General features: G+C 47.7%; 1 protein-coding gene across 1 annotated transcript in view; it reads left to right on the forward strand.

Moving 5' to 3' along the window:
- Positions 1 to 12,311: 12,311 nt before the first annotated feature.
- The window catches only part of ZZZ3 (zinc finger ZZ-type containing 3), an 80,894-nt gene continuing 77,593 nt past the window's right edge, over positions 12,312 to 15,612 (forward strand). Inside the window, exon 1 of the mRNA XM_077450422.1 lies at positions 12,312 to 12,412. The gene's annotated coding sequence lies outside the window, so the exon portion shown is untranslated. The remainder of the gene's footprint in view (positions 12,413 to 15,612) is intronic.

Raw genomic sequence — 15,612 nt, forward strand, 5'->3', positions numbered from 1 at the left:
TAAGGGGCCGGGATCGGTGATCCCCTGAGTCTCAGTGATCGCAGGGAGCATGCACAGGGGAGGCTGTCATATAACGGCCTCCCAGAAATTCAGGTCCGCGCTGTAGCCGCCATTCGGCTATAGTGCGGACGCCAACAGTTTTTCAGCTTAATGCATTCTATGCTGCAGCAGCTCCCCAGAGCCTACCTTTAACTTACCTGAACCCAATCGTTCCAGCATTGAGGATGAGTAGAGCAGCTCCAGCCGCTGTCTTGGGTCCTCATTGGATAGACTGATGGCAGCGAGAGCCATTGGCTCCCGATGCTGTCAATCAAATCCAGTGACATGGGGGACAGGGCTGAGTCCTGCTGGCTGTGTCAATGGAGCATGCCTGCCTGGAATGCGGCTCTCCGTGGGGGCACTCATAAAGTGAAGGTTCTGGAGTGGCCATCTCAGTCTCCTGACCTCAATATCATCGAGCCCCTCTTGGGAGAACTCAAACATGCAGTTCATGCAAGACAGCCCAAGAATTTACAGGAACTGGAGGCTTTTTGCCAAGAGTAATGGGCAGCTTTACCATCTGAGAAGATAAAGAGCCTCATCCACAAATACCACAAAAGACTTCAAGCTGTCATTGATGTTAAAGAGGGCAATACACGATATTAAGAACTGTAAACTATTGATCAGGGTAATTTGGGTAGTTTCTGTTGCGATTATGATTTAAAAAGAGTAAACAAACACAGTTGACTGATAATAAATGGTTTCAGCCAAACACTAACCATGAGGGAAAGAAAAGTTTTTGTGTTATTCATATTCTCTCTCTCTCTCATACATATATATATATAATTTTTTTTTTTTGTTTAAACAAATCTTTACAATCACTTTAAGTCTTCCTGTCACAGTGCCACTGCCTGGCTGTATTGGAGGTATGGCCAGATAGAAACACAGTCTGCAGAACCGTGCCATTACACCCCCACGATCTGTTGGCCGTGGGTACAATACTTTACAGGTCTATTACAATAAAAAAAAAAAAAATTAATGCATATTTTTTACCTGCAAAAAAGTGCATTTATTTTATTTTTTTGGAAAGGTGAACTTATCCTTTACAGCTCAGTGAATTGAACACCAAGTGGACATCAATCCTCCATGGATACAGCCTATATGTGTCATGCTGCTCTGTAATGTAGTAATGTTGCAGCTACTCTACAAATGCATTGGGGTGCCACTAAAAATCAATGTACAGGCATCTATTGATTGACTGCCTGGGTGTGTCTAATAAGATTTGACATTCTCGAGAGTAAGGCCCCTTTCACACTGGGCGGATCAGTAATGATCCGCCCCATGATGATCCGCTCGCTCAGCGGGGATCGCTCCGTTGTCCCAGCTGAGCCAGCTGCGGACAGGGCGGTCCCCGCACACTGTGCAGGGACCACCCTGTCAGCTCTCCACTCTCCTCTATGGGGGATCGGATGAGCATGGACCGTCTGCCCGTGTTCATCCGATCCGCTCTGCAGACGGATAGAAAAATAGGATTTTCCTCCGTCTGCAGAATCGGACTGTTGCGGAGGCGGACAATAGCGGGTGTCTGCGGATGTTCATCCGCAGACACCCGCTGTCCCATAGGGATGCATGTATGTCCGTATTTCATCCGCAAAGGGATGGATGTAATACGGACATAATGTCCTCATGTGTGAAAGGGGCCTTAAAGTGCTGGTGGAGCTGATTGTTATTGTTCTCTCTTGAAGACTGGTGCAAAGGGTGTTTGCTCACTGCATAGGCATCATGTTTCTATGATAAAAGGAATAAAAATAAAAATAAAGCATTAAAAAGAAATAGTACTTCTCTGCACTATTCTACTGCTATCCAATGACTGCTCAAAACCAAAAATATAAATTATAAACCTATTTACTAGACACATGCATTGTGATAAGTGCCCATTTACATTTCTTAGGTGTGTTAATATGTGCTTTGTTAAAGCAGCCCATTCAAAATGAATGGCTGCCAGCGCACCTTAAAGTGGTGTTGCCACCAAAAAAAAAAAATTCTTTAAAAAAATAATTGGAAAAATTACTCACCTCTAAATACCTTTTTCTAGGGGGTCCCTCGTAGTCTGCCTTCTTCCTTGCCCGGGCTGGTGACATCACTTCCCCTCGCGCCGCACAGTCATCTGGGACCTGTCACGTGTCCCAGGTGACTGTGCGGCGTATCACGGCACCCTGCGCCACATGCGCAGTGGGTGCCCGGCTGTGAAGCCACAGCCGGGTGCCCACAGTACGAAAGACGGCACCGCGAGCGGAGCGAAGAACAAGGGGGGTTTCGTTCCCCCGCATCGCTGGACCCTGGGACAGGTAAGTGTCCAATTATTAAAAGTCAGCAGCTGCAGTATTTGTAGCTGCTGACTTTTTTTTTTTTTTTTTAGGGGCACCCCACTTTAACATGCTTAAGTCCCTGTACACATGGTCGGAAATTCCACCGGAAAAGGTCCGATTGGACCATGTTGTCGGATAATCCGACCATGTGTGGGCTACATTTGACTTTTTCAGTCGGAATGTCAACAAACGACCAACAAAGTTTTGGATATAAAATTTTCCGACAACATGATCCGATCAGACTTTGTCCGATTGTTTGTAGAGAATTCCGATCGGACAAAGTGCCACGCATCCTCAGATCAAATTAGAAGACCAAAGCTATTGGTTACTTGCCTGAACGTAGTCCCGTCGTAACAAACCAACGTCATCACGTTCCGAAAGATTGGATTTTCTGACAAATTTGTCCGACCGTGTGTATGCAACACCAGTTTCGGAAAAAATCAGACAGATTTTGTTGTCGGAATGTCCGACCGTATGTACAAAGGGCTAAGAGATGCACAAGGTCCTATTCACACTACATGTGAATTTTTTATTTTTTTTCCCACCTGATCAATGTCAGTCACTACAAGGACACATAGAAAATAATGGTTTTCTATATCCCCTGTTCACACGGCAAAACTCTGGTGTAATATGTGGGAAAAATGCAGACATACTGCATTTTAGCGCAGCATATTGGATGGCATTGCAGCACATCGCAATGTGCAGATGAATGAAGCAAAAATTTGTCATACTTCAGTAAAGTTTAAAACAAAACAAACAAAAAAATCAGTGTGATGTGATGAAGCATTGCACTGCACCTAACTGCCTGTCACAATGGATACCAGCCCTAATGCTAAAACCAAGCGTTTAACCACTTCAACCCCGGAAGGTTTTACCCCACTTCGTGACCAGGCCATTTTTTGCGATATGGCACTGCGTTACTTTCACTAACAATTACGAGGTCATGCGATGCTGTACCAAATTAAAATTGATGTCCTTTTTTTTCCCACAAATAGAGCTTTCTTTTGGTGGTTTTTGATCCCCTCTGCAGTTTTTATTTTTTTGCACTATAAACAAAAAAAAAGCGTCAATTTTGAAAAAAATATATTTTTTACTTTCTGCTATATATCCAATACAAACTATTTAAAAAATCGAATTTTTTCATGAATTTATTCCAATATGTATTCTGCTACATATTTTTGGTAAAAAAAAAAATCCCAATATGCATATATCGATTGGTTTGCGCAAAAGTTATACCGTCTACAAACTATGGCATATTTTTATGGCATTTTTATTTATTTATTTTTTATTAGTAATGGCGTTCAGCGATTTGTTACGGGACTGCAACATTGCTGCAGACACCTGACACTTTTGACACTTTTTTGGGGACCAGTGACATTATTACAGTGATTAGTGCTAAAAATGTTCGCTGTCACTGTACTAATGACGCTGGCAGGGAAGGGGGAAACACCAGGGGCAATCAAAGGGTTAAGTGGGTCCCTAGGGGGTGCTTTCTACCTGTGTGGAGGTTGCTCTGACTGGGTGAAGACAGAGATCCGTGTTCCTGCTTAGCAGGAACACAAGATCTCCATCTTCTCCCCTGTCAGAACGGCGATCTACCTTGCTTACATAAGCAGATCACGGTTCTGCCTCTCCCGGGAACAATCACTGGTGGCCGGCACACATCGGGTCCACTGGACCCGCTGATTGGTATCCCCTGTGTCCAATCAGCGTGCAATCGCCCCTAGTGTCTATTGCATGAAATGACATACAGGTACGTGATTTTGTGCAATAGAGCCAACCTGCCGCAGTAAATAGGCGGTCAGCAAGTGGTTAAGCATTTTTTCTTCCATATATTGTTGTGGGAGGCAGTGTGCTATAATGCAGGCAATTGCCTTAGTGTTTTGGGGTGCCATCAATGAATTTCACTTTAATGCAGAAATGTATGTTACATGTGTTACCACAAAGCAGAAGTGTGAATCCGGTCTATGGTAGCCAGTTCATTTTGAATACACAACCAACGCACAGCAACTGCACAAAATACTGTATATACCTGACTGTATTTTTAACACAGCACACAATTTATTGCATGTACTTTATGGTGCCCTGCAGCTCAAATGCATTACCAGCTACTGTAGTTGCATGATCCGATTCCATTTCTAATGAGTAGAGCTTTACTACACATTACTGCAATGTATAGGTCTGTAGGTGCCTCAATGGAGTTGCCTCTAGGCCCAGATTTATGGGCTCTAAATACCTCTAACAGACATACAAATGTGGAAGAAGCACAGCTGCCAGTGCATGGTGTCAGGTCAGGGGCTACACAGCTGGGGATACGTGGTGTCAGGTCAGGGTATACAAAAACGAGGGTACATAGTGTCAGGGTGTGCACTGATGAAGTTGCATGGTGTCAGGTCAGGGGGTACACAGCTGGGGATACATGGTGTTAGGTCAGGGAATAAGCAGCTGGGGTACATGGTGTTATGTCAGGGAATAAGCAGCTAGGGGTACATGGTGTTAGGTCAGGAGATACACAGATGAGGGTGTATGGTGTCAGTTCAGGGTGTACACAGATGAAGGGTGCATGGTATCAGGTTAGGGAGTACACAGATGAGGCTACATGGTGTCAGGTCAGGAAATACACAGATGAGGGTGCATGGTGTCAGGTCAGGGGGAACATCAGGGGGAACAGCAATTAGGGTGCATAGTGTCAGGTCAGGGGGAACACCGATGAGGGTGCATGGTATCAGGTAAGGGGGTACACAGATGAGGGTGCATGGTGTCAGGTCAGGGGATACACAAATGTGTATGTGCATGTCGTCAGCTCAGATTATACACAGATGAGGGTACATGGTGTCAGGTCAGGGGATACACAGATGAGTGTGCATAGTGTCAGGTCCAGGAGCATAGCTGGGGGTGTACAGTGTCATTTTGGGGGAGGCACAGCTGGAATACACCATGTAAAGTATTGGGAGGCACATCTGGAGGTGTATAATGTCATGTCGGAGGGGGGAATCTGTTGGGAAAACTCAGCTAGGGATGTAGTGACAGCTAGGGTGCACGGTGTGGGGGAAGAGAGCTGGTGGTGCCCGTAGTTATATTGGGGGTGGGGGGGGGGGGGTGACATAGCTAAAATTGTAAAATGTAAGATCAAAGGGCACAGTTGGGTTTGCACAGTGCTGTATCGAGGGGGATCACAGTCAGGCGCAATCAGTTTTATGTCAGGGGGGACATTGTTGGGTTTGCAGTGTTACGTCAGGGGGGACACAGTTGGGGGGGTGCACAGTCTTCTGTCAAGTGGGCACAGTTGGGGATGCTTAGTGGTATGTCAAGGGGACACAGTTGGGGGTGCACAGTGATAGTGTCAAGGGGATCACATGTAGGCAGGTTGCCTACTGTAGGTTAGTTATGGCTGCCCTAGCCAGGGAGAGGGGTTAATGTTTTTACTACCTCTCCCGGGCTAGGTTTGAAGGCTTTTTCGGGGGTTCAGCCTCCCATCCTTTGGGATTATAAAAGAGAGAGTGGTCTGGATCCCTGAGGTCCGCTCCAAGAAACACTGACTCGTCTGGTCTCCATCTTCTTGGACTACTGCCATTTTGAATTTACCATTTGTGAACACTTTATGATCAGGTATGCTGGGGAAGCCACAGTTAGGGTTATTTAGGGAAAATTACTCTTGCCTATTTAGCTGTTATGTTGAGTAAGGATGAGCTCCGGCGTATTCGCATACAGCGCATGCAGAGCCCACCAGGATGTCGGCACTGCACTGCGCTAATCACAGGCAGTGAGACATTTCCCGATCTCTGCAGCCTAGCATCGGGACAATGTCTCACTGCCTGTGGTTAGCGCAGCGCAGTGCCGACATCCTGGCGGGCTCTGCACATTCTGAATGCGAACACGACGGAGCTCATCCTTGATGTTGAGTTTCATCAATAAAGCCTTTGAATCGTTATGAGCCTGGTCTGAAGTTATTCAAAGACACATAGAGCAGGGCCCGGGAGCGAGCATGCACCAGTGCCCCCATAGCAAGCACTTCCTATTGGGGGCACTGGTCAAGTCAAACCTTTTGATATCACTTGGTGAAGGAGGTAATGAGCATAATTATACAAACTCTGCGCTTGGTTAGTGGAAAATGAATAGCTCATATCAGGAAATAAATCATGTCAAATGTTCAATTCTTATAAAAGTCCCACAATTGTGAAAAATTGCTTGTGCTTCAATTAAAATCAGTACTCCACTGTTCAGACAACATGCCCCACATGGAACACGCATGAGGTCCACGCTATGTGCATGGTGGACCCCATTCTGTTACTGGGGGTGAGGTAACAGAGGTTCCCGGACATAAAAGTACAGTGTAGTGACATGGGACGAGACACTTTTCAGAGAAACTCTTCACTTCACCACCACACGTTTCACATGACCTCCGTCTCTGCCTGATCCTGGGCATTGATGAGCGTGAGCCCCACGGGCGCAGTAGACCCCACCCACACACAGTAGGAGGTCTGCACAGTGTTATGTCATGGGGACACAGTTGGGGTGCACAGTGTTATGTCAGGGGGATGTAGTTGGGGCGCACAGTGTTATGTTAGGGGGAACACAGTTGCAGGTACACAGTGTTATGTCAGTGAGACACAGTTGGGGATGCACAGTGTTATGTCAGGGGGGACATGGGGGTGCACAGTGTTATGTCATAGGGTCACAGTTTGGGGTGCACAGTTTTATGTCAGGGGGGCACATTTGGGGGTGCAAAGTTGGAAGTGAACACTGTGTTATGTCATAAGGACACAGTTGGGGGTGCACAGTGTTATGTATGGAGGAAACAGTTGGAGGTGCACAGTGTAATGTCAGGGGGGCACAGTTCGGGTTGCACCATGTTATGTCAGGGGGACATGAAGATGCACATTGTTATGTCAGGGGGGACACAGTAGGAGGTGCACAGTGTTATGTCATGGGGACACAGTTTGGGGTGAACAGTGTTATATCAGGGGGACACAGTAGGAGCTGCACAGTGTTATGCCGTGGGGACACAGACTGGGGGTCACAGTGTTATGTCAGGGGGACACAGTTGGGGTTGCAACATGTTATGTCAGGTGAACACAGTTGCAGGTGCACAGTGTTATGTCAGGGGAACGCAGTTGGGGTGCACAGTGTTATGTCAGGGGGTTGGAGCGGAGGTGCACAGTGTTATGTCAGGGGGACACAGTAGGAGATGCACAGTGTTATGTCATAGGAACACAGTTTAGGGTGCACAGTGTTATTAAGTCAGGGGGAACACAGTTGCAGGTGCACAGTGTTATGTCAGGGGGGACATGAAGATGCACAGTGTTATGTCAGGGAGGACACAGTAGGAGGTGCACAGTGTTATGTCATGGGGACACAGCTTGGGGTGCACAGTGTTATATCAGGGGGACACAGTAGGAGGTGCACAGTGTTATGTCATGGGGACACAGTTTGGGGTGCACAGTGTTATGTCAAGGGGACACAGTTAGGGTTGCACCATGTTATGTCGGGGAGGTGCACAGTGTTACGTCAGGGGGAACACAGTTGGGGTGCACAGTGTTATGTCAGGGGGACACAGTAGGAGGTGCACAGTGTTATTTCATAGGGACACAGTTTGGGGTGCACAGTGTTATTAAGTCAGGGGGAACACAGTTGCAGGTGCACAGTGTTATGTTAGGGGGTCGGAGCGAAGGTGCACAGTGTTATGTCAGGAGGACACAGTTGCACAGTGTTATGTCAGGGGGAACACAGTGTTATGTCATGGGGACACAGTTTGAGGTGCAGTTATATTAACCACTTAACAACCGCCCTATAGCCAAATGACGGCTACAGGGCGGTTTCTTATCTCTGGGAGGCTGTCATATGACATCCTCCCAGAATTCCGCTCTCCGCGCCCCCACGGATCACGGTAAACGGCCGCTCATAGCGGCCGTTTACCACGTGATCGCTCCGTCAAATGACGTCAAATGACTGCAGTGCCCACATCGCTGCTCACCGAAAATGAACCCCTCAATTCCCTGCAAATACTCTGCATTACTCTGCAATACCCTGCCATTACTCTGCAATACCCTGCCATTACTCTGCATTACTCTGCAATACCATGCAACACTCTGCAACACTCTGCAATACTCTGCATTACTCTGCAATACTCTGCATTACTCTGCAATACTCTGCAATACTCTGCAATACTCTGCAATACCCTGCAATACCCTGCAATACTCTGCAACACTCTGCAATACCCTGCAACACTCTGCAATACTCTGCATTACTCTGCATTACTCTGCAATACCCTGCAATACCCTGCAACACTCTGCAATACCCTGCAACACTCTGCAATACTCTGCAACACTCTGCAACACCCGCCAACACTCTGCAATGCTCTGCAACACCCGCCAATACCCTGCAACACTCTGCAATGCTCTGCAACACCCACCAATACCCTGCAACACTCTGCAATGCTCTGCAACACCCGCCAATACCCTGCAACACTCTGCAATGCTCTGCAACACCCACCAATACCCTGCAACACTCTGCAATGCTCTGCAACACCCGCCAATACCCTGCAACACTCTGCAATGCTCTTTTTTCCAGGCTTCCCAGCTTAGAGGTGAGATGCGGGGTCTTATTGACCCCATATCTCACTGTAAAGAGGACCTGTCATGCCATATTCCTATTACAAGGGATGTTTACATTCCTTGTAATAGGAATAAAAGTGATCAAAAAATTTATTTTTGGGGAAAAAAATGTCAAACTAAAATAAATAAAGTAAAATGAACAATACATTTTTTATTTTTTTTAAAGCGTCCCTGTCCCCATGTGCTCGAATGCAGAAGCAAACGCATACGTAAGTCCCGCCCACATATGAAAACGGTGCTCAAACCACACATGTGAGGTATCGCTGCGAACGTTAGAGCGAGAGCAATAATTCTAGCCCTAGACCTCCTCTGTAACTCAAAACATATAACCAGTAAAAAAAAATTAAATTGTCGCCTATGGGGATTTTTAAATAGCGACGTTTGGCGCCATTCTACGAGCCTGTGCAATTTTGAAGAGTGACATGTTAGATATCGATTTACTCGGTGTAACTTCATCTTTCACATTATGCAAAAATTGGGCTAACTTTACTTTTACTTTTTTTAAGCACAAAACTGTTTTTTTTCCAAAAAAAAGCATTCGAAAAATTGCTGCGCAAATACCGTGCGAGATAAAAAGTTGCAACGACCACCATTGTATTCTCCAGGGTGTTTGCTAAAAAAACATATATAATGTTTTGGGATTCTATGTAATTTTCTAGCAAATAAATGATGATTTTTACATGTAGGAGAGAAATGTCAGAATTGTCCTGGGTGCTCCAGAACACCTGATGGCGCTCCATGCATGTTGGGCCTCTGTATGTGGCCACACTGTGTAAAAGTCTCACACATGTGGTATCGCCGTACTCGGGAGTAATAGCAGAATGTGTTTGGGGTGTAATTTGTGGTATGCATATGCTGTGTGAGAAATAAACTGATAATATGACAATTTTGTGAAAAAAAAAAAAAAGTAAAAAAAATCTTGATTTTGCAAAGAATTGTGGGAAAAAATGACAACTTCAAAAAACTCATCATGCCTCTTACTAAATACCTTGGAATGTCTTCTTTCCAAAAGGGGTCATTTGGGGGGTATTTGTACTTTTCTGGCATGTTAGGGTCTCAAGAATTCAAATAGGCCGTCAGTACTTCAGGTGTGATCAATTTTCAGATATTGGCGCCATAGCTTGTGGACTCTATAACTTTCACAAAGACCAAATAATATCCACCAATTTGTACTTATTTTTACCAAAGATATGTAGTGGTATAAATTTTGGCCAAAATTTATGAAGAAAAAATTACTAATCTGCTAAATTTTATAACAGAAACAAAGAAAAATTCATTTTTTTACAGAATTTTCAGTATTTTTTCTTTTATAGCACAAAAAATAAAAAACCCAGCGGTGATTAAATACCACCAAAAGAAAGCTCCATTTGTGTGAAAAAAAGGACAAAAATTTCATATAGGTCCAGTGTTGCATGACTGAGTAATTGTCATTCAAAATGTGAGAGCACCGAAAGCTTAAAATTGGTCTGGTTATTAAAGTGGAAGTAAACCCACTTTTTTAACTTTTACCTACAGGAAAGCCTATAATAAGGCTTACCTGTAGGTAAAAAAAATATCTCCTAAACCTGTACGGTTTAGGAGATATTCCCCTCGGTATGCGCCGCTGACTGCAGCGGCGCATGCGCACAAGGGGGTTCTCTCCGCGAAAATCCGGCAGCGCTCGTCCGGCCGGATTTAAATCTCCCGCGCGCATGCGCGGGAGTGACGATATCGCGGCTCCGGCCACTCACAGCGCCGGAGCCGCGATACCCGGAAGAGACGCCGAGGGAGCATGTCGGCTTCCTCGGCGTGGATCGGGCGAGATGTCGGGGCCTCGTTCTAAGGTAAGTATTTCATAATGAGCTAGTATGCGGTGCATACTAGCTCATTATGCCTTTTGCTTTGCAGGTTTTTAAAAAAAAAAAAAAAAATGCGGGTTTACTACCGCTTTAAGGGTGTTTAAGTGCCCAGTGGTCAAGTGGTTAAGTCAAGGGGACACAGTTGTGTTCAACAAGTCAAGGGGACACAGTAGGAGCTGCACAGTGTTATGCCATGGGGACACAGTTTGGGGTGCACAGTGTTATGTCAGGGGGAACACAGTTAGTTGCAGGTGCACAATGTTATGTCAGGGGAACACAGTTGGGGTGCACAGTGTTCTGTCAGGGGGGACATGGGGGTGCACAGTGTTATGTTATAGGGACACAGTTTGGGGTGCACAGTGTTATGCCATGGGGACACATTTTGGGGTGCACAGTGTTATTAAGTCAGGGGGAACACAGTTGCAGGTGCACAGTGTTATGTCAGAGGGGACATGAAGATGCACAGTGTTATGTCAGGGGGGACACAGTAGGAGGTGCACAGTGTTATGCCATGGGGACACAGTTTGGGGTGCACAGTGTTATGTCAGGGGGACACAGTTGGGGTTGCACCATGTTATTTCGGGGGGAACACAGTTTGGGTGCACAGTGTTACGTCAGGGGGAACACAGTTGGGGTGCACAGTGTTATGTCAGGGGGACACAGTAGGATGTGAACAGTGTTATGTCATAGGGACACAGTTTGGGGTGCACAGTGTTATTAAATCAGGGGGAACACAGTTGCAGGTGCACAGTGTTATGTCAGGGGGTCGGAGCAGAGCTGCACAGTGTTATGTCAGGGGGAACACAGTTGCAGGTGCACAGTGTTATGTCATGGGGACACAGTTTGGGGTGCAGTGTTAAGTCAAGGGGACAGAGTTGGGGTGCACAGTGTTATGTCAGGGGGAACACGGTTAGTTGCAGGTGCACAGTGTTATGTCAGGGGGGACGTAGCTGGAGGTACAGTGTTATGTCAGGGGGGACGTAGCTGGAGGTACAGTGTTATGTCAGGGGGGACATAGCTGGAGGTGCACAGTGTTATGTCAGGGGGGACGTAGCTGGAGGTACAGTGTTATGTCAGGGGGGACATAGCTGGAGGTGCACAGTGTTATGTCAGGGGGGACATAGCTGGAGGTGCACAGTGTTATGTCAGGGGGGACGTAGCTGGAGGTGCAGTGTTATGTCAGGGGGGACGTAGCTGGAGGTGCAGTGTTATGTCAGGGGGGACATAGCTGGAGGTGCACAGTGTTATGTCAGGGGGGACATAGCTTTAGGTGCACAGTGTTATGTCATGGGGACAGTTTGGGGTGCACAGTGTTATGTCAGGGGGTACATAGCTGGAGATGCACAGTGTTATGTCAAGGGGGACATAGCTGGAGGTGCACAGTGTTATGTCATGTTAAGCCAGAGAGAACACATTTGTGCCCTCCTCCCCCCAGTACTCGTAGCTGCAGCTTATCTCCCCTATAGGCGGACAGCACAGGTGGCATTTCCCCCGGGCTCCGCTAGGTGTCACTCTCCTGCAGACGGAAGTGCTGTCAGCGTGGAGGGGGCTTCCGGGCAGTGTGCAGCGGCCTGACTCCCCGAGGAGGATCCGGCGGAGAGCGGCTAGAGAGGTGAGATTCCCGGGGGACCGGCACTTCCTGTTCTCTCCGCTCCCTCCACCACCTACCGTACTCTGTCATGAGGAGGTGCAGCTACAGAGAGACTGCCCTGTGCGCTTCTAGTGTTGCCTCCATATGCAGTGGCGGTGTACACCTCTAGTGTTGCCTCCATATGCAGTGGCGGTGTACACCTCTAGTGTTTCCTCCATATGCAGTGGCGGTGTACACATCTAGTGTTGCCTCCATATGCTGTGGTGGTGTACACCCCCCTGTGCTGCTCCCCCATGCAGCGGCGTTGTACACCCCCCTGTGCTTCTCCCCCATGCAGCGGCGTTGTACACCCCCCTGTGCTTCTCCCCCATGCAGCGGCGTTGTACAACTCCTGTGCTGCTCCCCCATGCAGCGGCGTTGTACAACTCCTGTGCTGCTCCCCCATGCAGCGGCGTTGTACAACTCCTGTGCTGCTCCCCCATGCAGCGGCGGTGTATACCCCCTGTGCTGCTCCCCCATGCAGCGGCGGTGTACACCCCCTGTGCTGCTCCCCCATGCAGCGGCGGTGTACACCCCCTGTGCTGCTCCCCCATGCAGCGGCGGTGTACACCCCCTGTGCTGCTCCCCCATGCAGCGGCGGTGTACACCCCCTGTGCTGCTCCCCCATGCAGCGGCGGTGTACACCTCCTGTGCTGCTCCCCCATGCAGCGGCGGTGTACACCTCCTGTGCTGCTCCCCCATGCAGCGGCGTTGTACACCTCCTGTGCTGCACCCCCATGCAGCGGCGGTGTACACCTCCTGTGCTGCACCCCCATGCAGCGGCGGTGTACACCCCCTGTGCTGCTCCCCCATGCAGCGGCGGTGTACACCCCCTGTGCTGCTCCCCCATGCAGCGGCGGTGTACACCCCCTGTGCTGCTCCCCCATGCAGTTGTAAGAGGTAGCAGGGTATGGTGGGCCCTGTTGTTGTAGTGGTACAAAGCAGTCTGAGGGTGGCGCAGCAAAGGCTCCCCAGGACTATAAGCGCTTATCCACAAAGGTATGGAATGGTAGGCAGAGCCTTGCTGGCAGCCAGATCCCACCTAAAAAGTGATCTGTACTGCATCTCCATTCATACAGACAGACATGGACGCTCATCTGAGTGCAGTATATTAAAATGATTAATGATGAATTTATTAAGATAAATTAAAATAAGAATGAACTCGCAGGGTAAGCGTTAAAATGGCTAGTCACAAGTAGGGATTGGTGAACGGCTCGGCCCGAGCAGAAGTTCGGGCAGAACTTTTGTTGTTCGGCGAACAAATCGGTCGTTCGGCCCCCCGAACCGACCACAATGCATTGCAGCACTGAACAGTGTATTGGAAACCCTGATTGGCTGAAGCAGTGAAAGCTTCAGCCAATCAGGGCACAGAGCACTGTCAGTCATGATTGGACACTGTCATCATGACTTTATCCAATCATGGCTCATTCCCGCCCCACAGTGTAAAAGTATTCTTCCAATGGCAGCCGTTTTTAAGTGTGATTTCTGCAGGGAGAGAGATAGGACAGGACTCTGTTCAGTGCTATCAGTTAGTGTGCTACACTGTGCTATTTTGCTTCAATTGTCAGTGTAGGATATTAGTTTAGTGTCAGTCTAGGGTTAGTGTGAGTGTAGTGAGGAGGACCGTCATTCAGCTTTGCATAGTGTGCAGCTAGAGTAGGGACAGCTCAGATAGTTTCACTGTAGCGAGACCGTGTCAGTAACCTTTACATTAGTGTATAGCTAGACTAGGTACAGTTCAGATGGCGTCAGTGTAGTGATGGTTGAACACTGTCTACTTGATTGCGTTACTGCGAGTTTAACGCTATTTACTTCTGTGTGCGTTACTGCCAATTTAAAGCCATATATTTTTGTGCGCGTTACTGCCAGTTTAACGGCATATATTTCTGTGCGCGTTACTGCCAGTTTAACGCCATATATTTCTGTGCGCGTTACTGCCAGTTTAACGCCATATATTTCTGTGCGCGTTCCTGCCAGTTTAACGCCATATATTTCTGTGCGCGTTACTGCCAGTTTAACGCCAGATAGTTCTGCGTGTCACTGTAGTTTGGCGCATTATATTGCAGTATATTATAGTTGTCTGTGTAGTGTGAGTACTCTAATTAAAGTGCACCAAACACCTCTTAACATGGATTAAAGTACATCTACGTATAGATTTCAACTTCTTTTTTACATTTGCTTGTAAGCACCGCCTCCTTCCCTTGGCACTGTAAGGGGGCCAGCAACAAATGTGTCCACAGGCAAAGGTGGACGAGGTGGTCACTCCTCAGGCAGGGCATAATTTTCCTCTATTTATTGAGTTTGCCAGAGCTGTCCAGCCACAGCATGCAGAGGAGGTGGTGGACTGGCTTACTAAACCTGCCTCGTCCCCTGTCAAGAAAGCAGAGACAAGTGTGCAGTCCCCTGCAGTTGTCAGAGGGGATAAACCTGCCCCCTTGTCCACATCTATTCCTGCCATAGCCCCAAAATCAGCCATTGATGAGTCAGCTGAGTTATTTGACCACAGCATCAGCCACTTGCTCCTTGATGATGCCCAGACATTACTGGATTCAGAGGTTGGTTCTGAGGTTGAGAGTGACAGGAACATGAGCCTAGAGAAAGGGAGGAACACTGGTAGACAAATTGGCATTCATGTTCCCCAAGCCGCAGTGTATTGCCAAGTTGTCTCCAGTGGTAATGATGATAATGAGGTCACTGATGCGACTTGGGTGCCAGATAAAGCAGAGGAGGAAACTGAAGGTGAGGCAGCACAACCCCAAGGAGGCCGACATCAAGAAAGAGTAGAGAGCAGCCACCTTATTCCATCACATTCTGCAGCTGTTATCTCCTGGGCCACTCCCCAGAGCTCAGCTGTCTGGGCCTTTTTCAGCACATCTGCAGCAGATCGCACTGTTGCTATCTGCAAACTGTGTCTCAGGCTAGGGCTGCACGATTCTGGCTAAAATGAGAATCATGTTTTTTTTTTTCTTAGCCCTTGTACACACGGTCGGAGAATCCGACGGAATGTGTCCGATCGGACCGTTTTGTCGGATAATCCGACTGTGTGTGGTCTCCGTCGGAGTATCCGACGGACCAAGTTTTCCAACTTGTTGGTAAAATTTTCAGACAAAATGCTCCGATCGGACATACTCCGATCATGTGTAGAGAATTCCGATCGGACAAAGTGCCACGCATGCTCAGAT

This window comes from Lithobates pipiens, unplaced genomic scaffold (assembly GCF_037356315.1).
Source record: "Lithobates pipiens isolate NorthernLeopardFrog02 unplaced genomic scaffold, aLitPip1_a1.2 Scaffold_23, whole genome shotgun sequence".
NCBI lineage: Eukaryota > Metazoa > Chordata > Amphibia > Anura > Ranidae > Lithobates > Lithobates pipiens.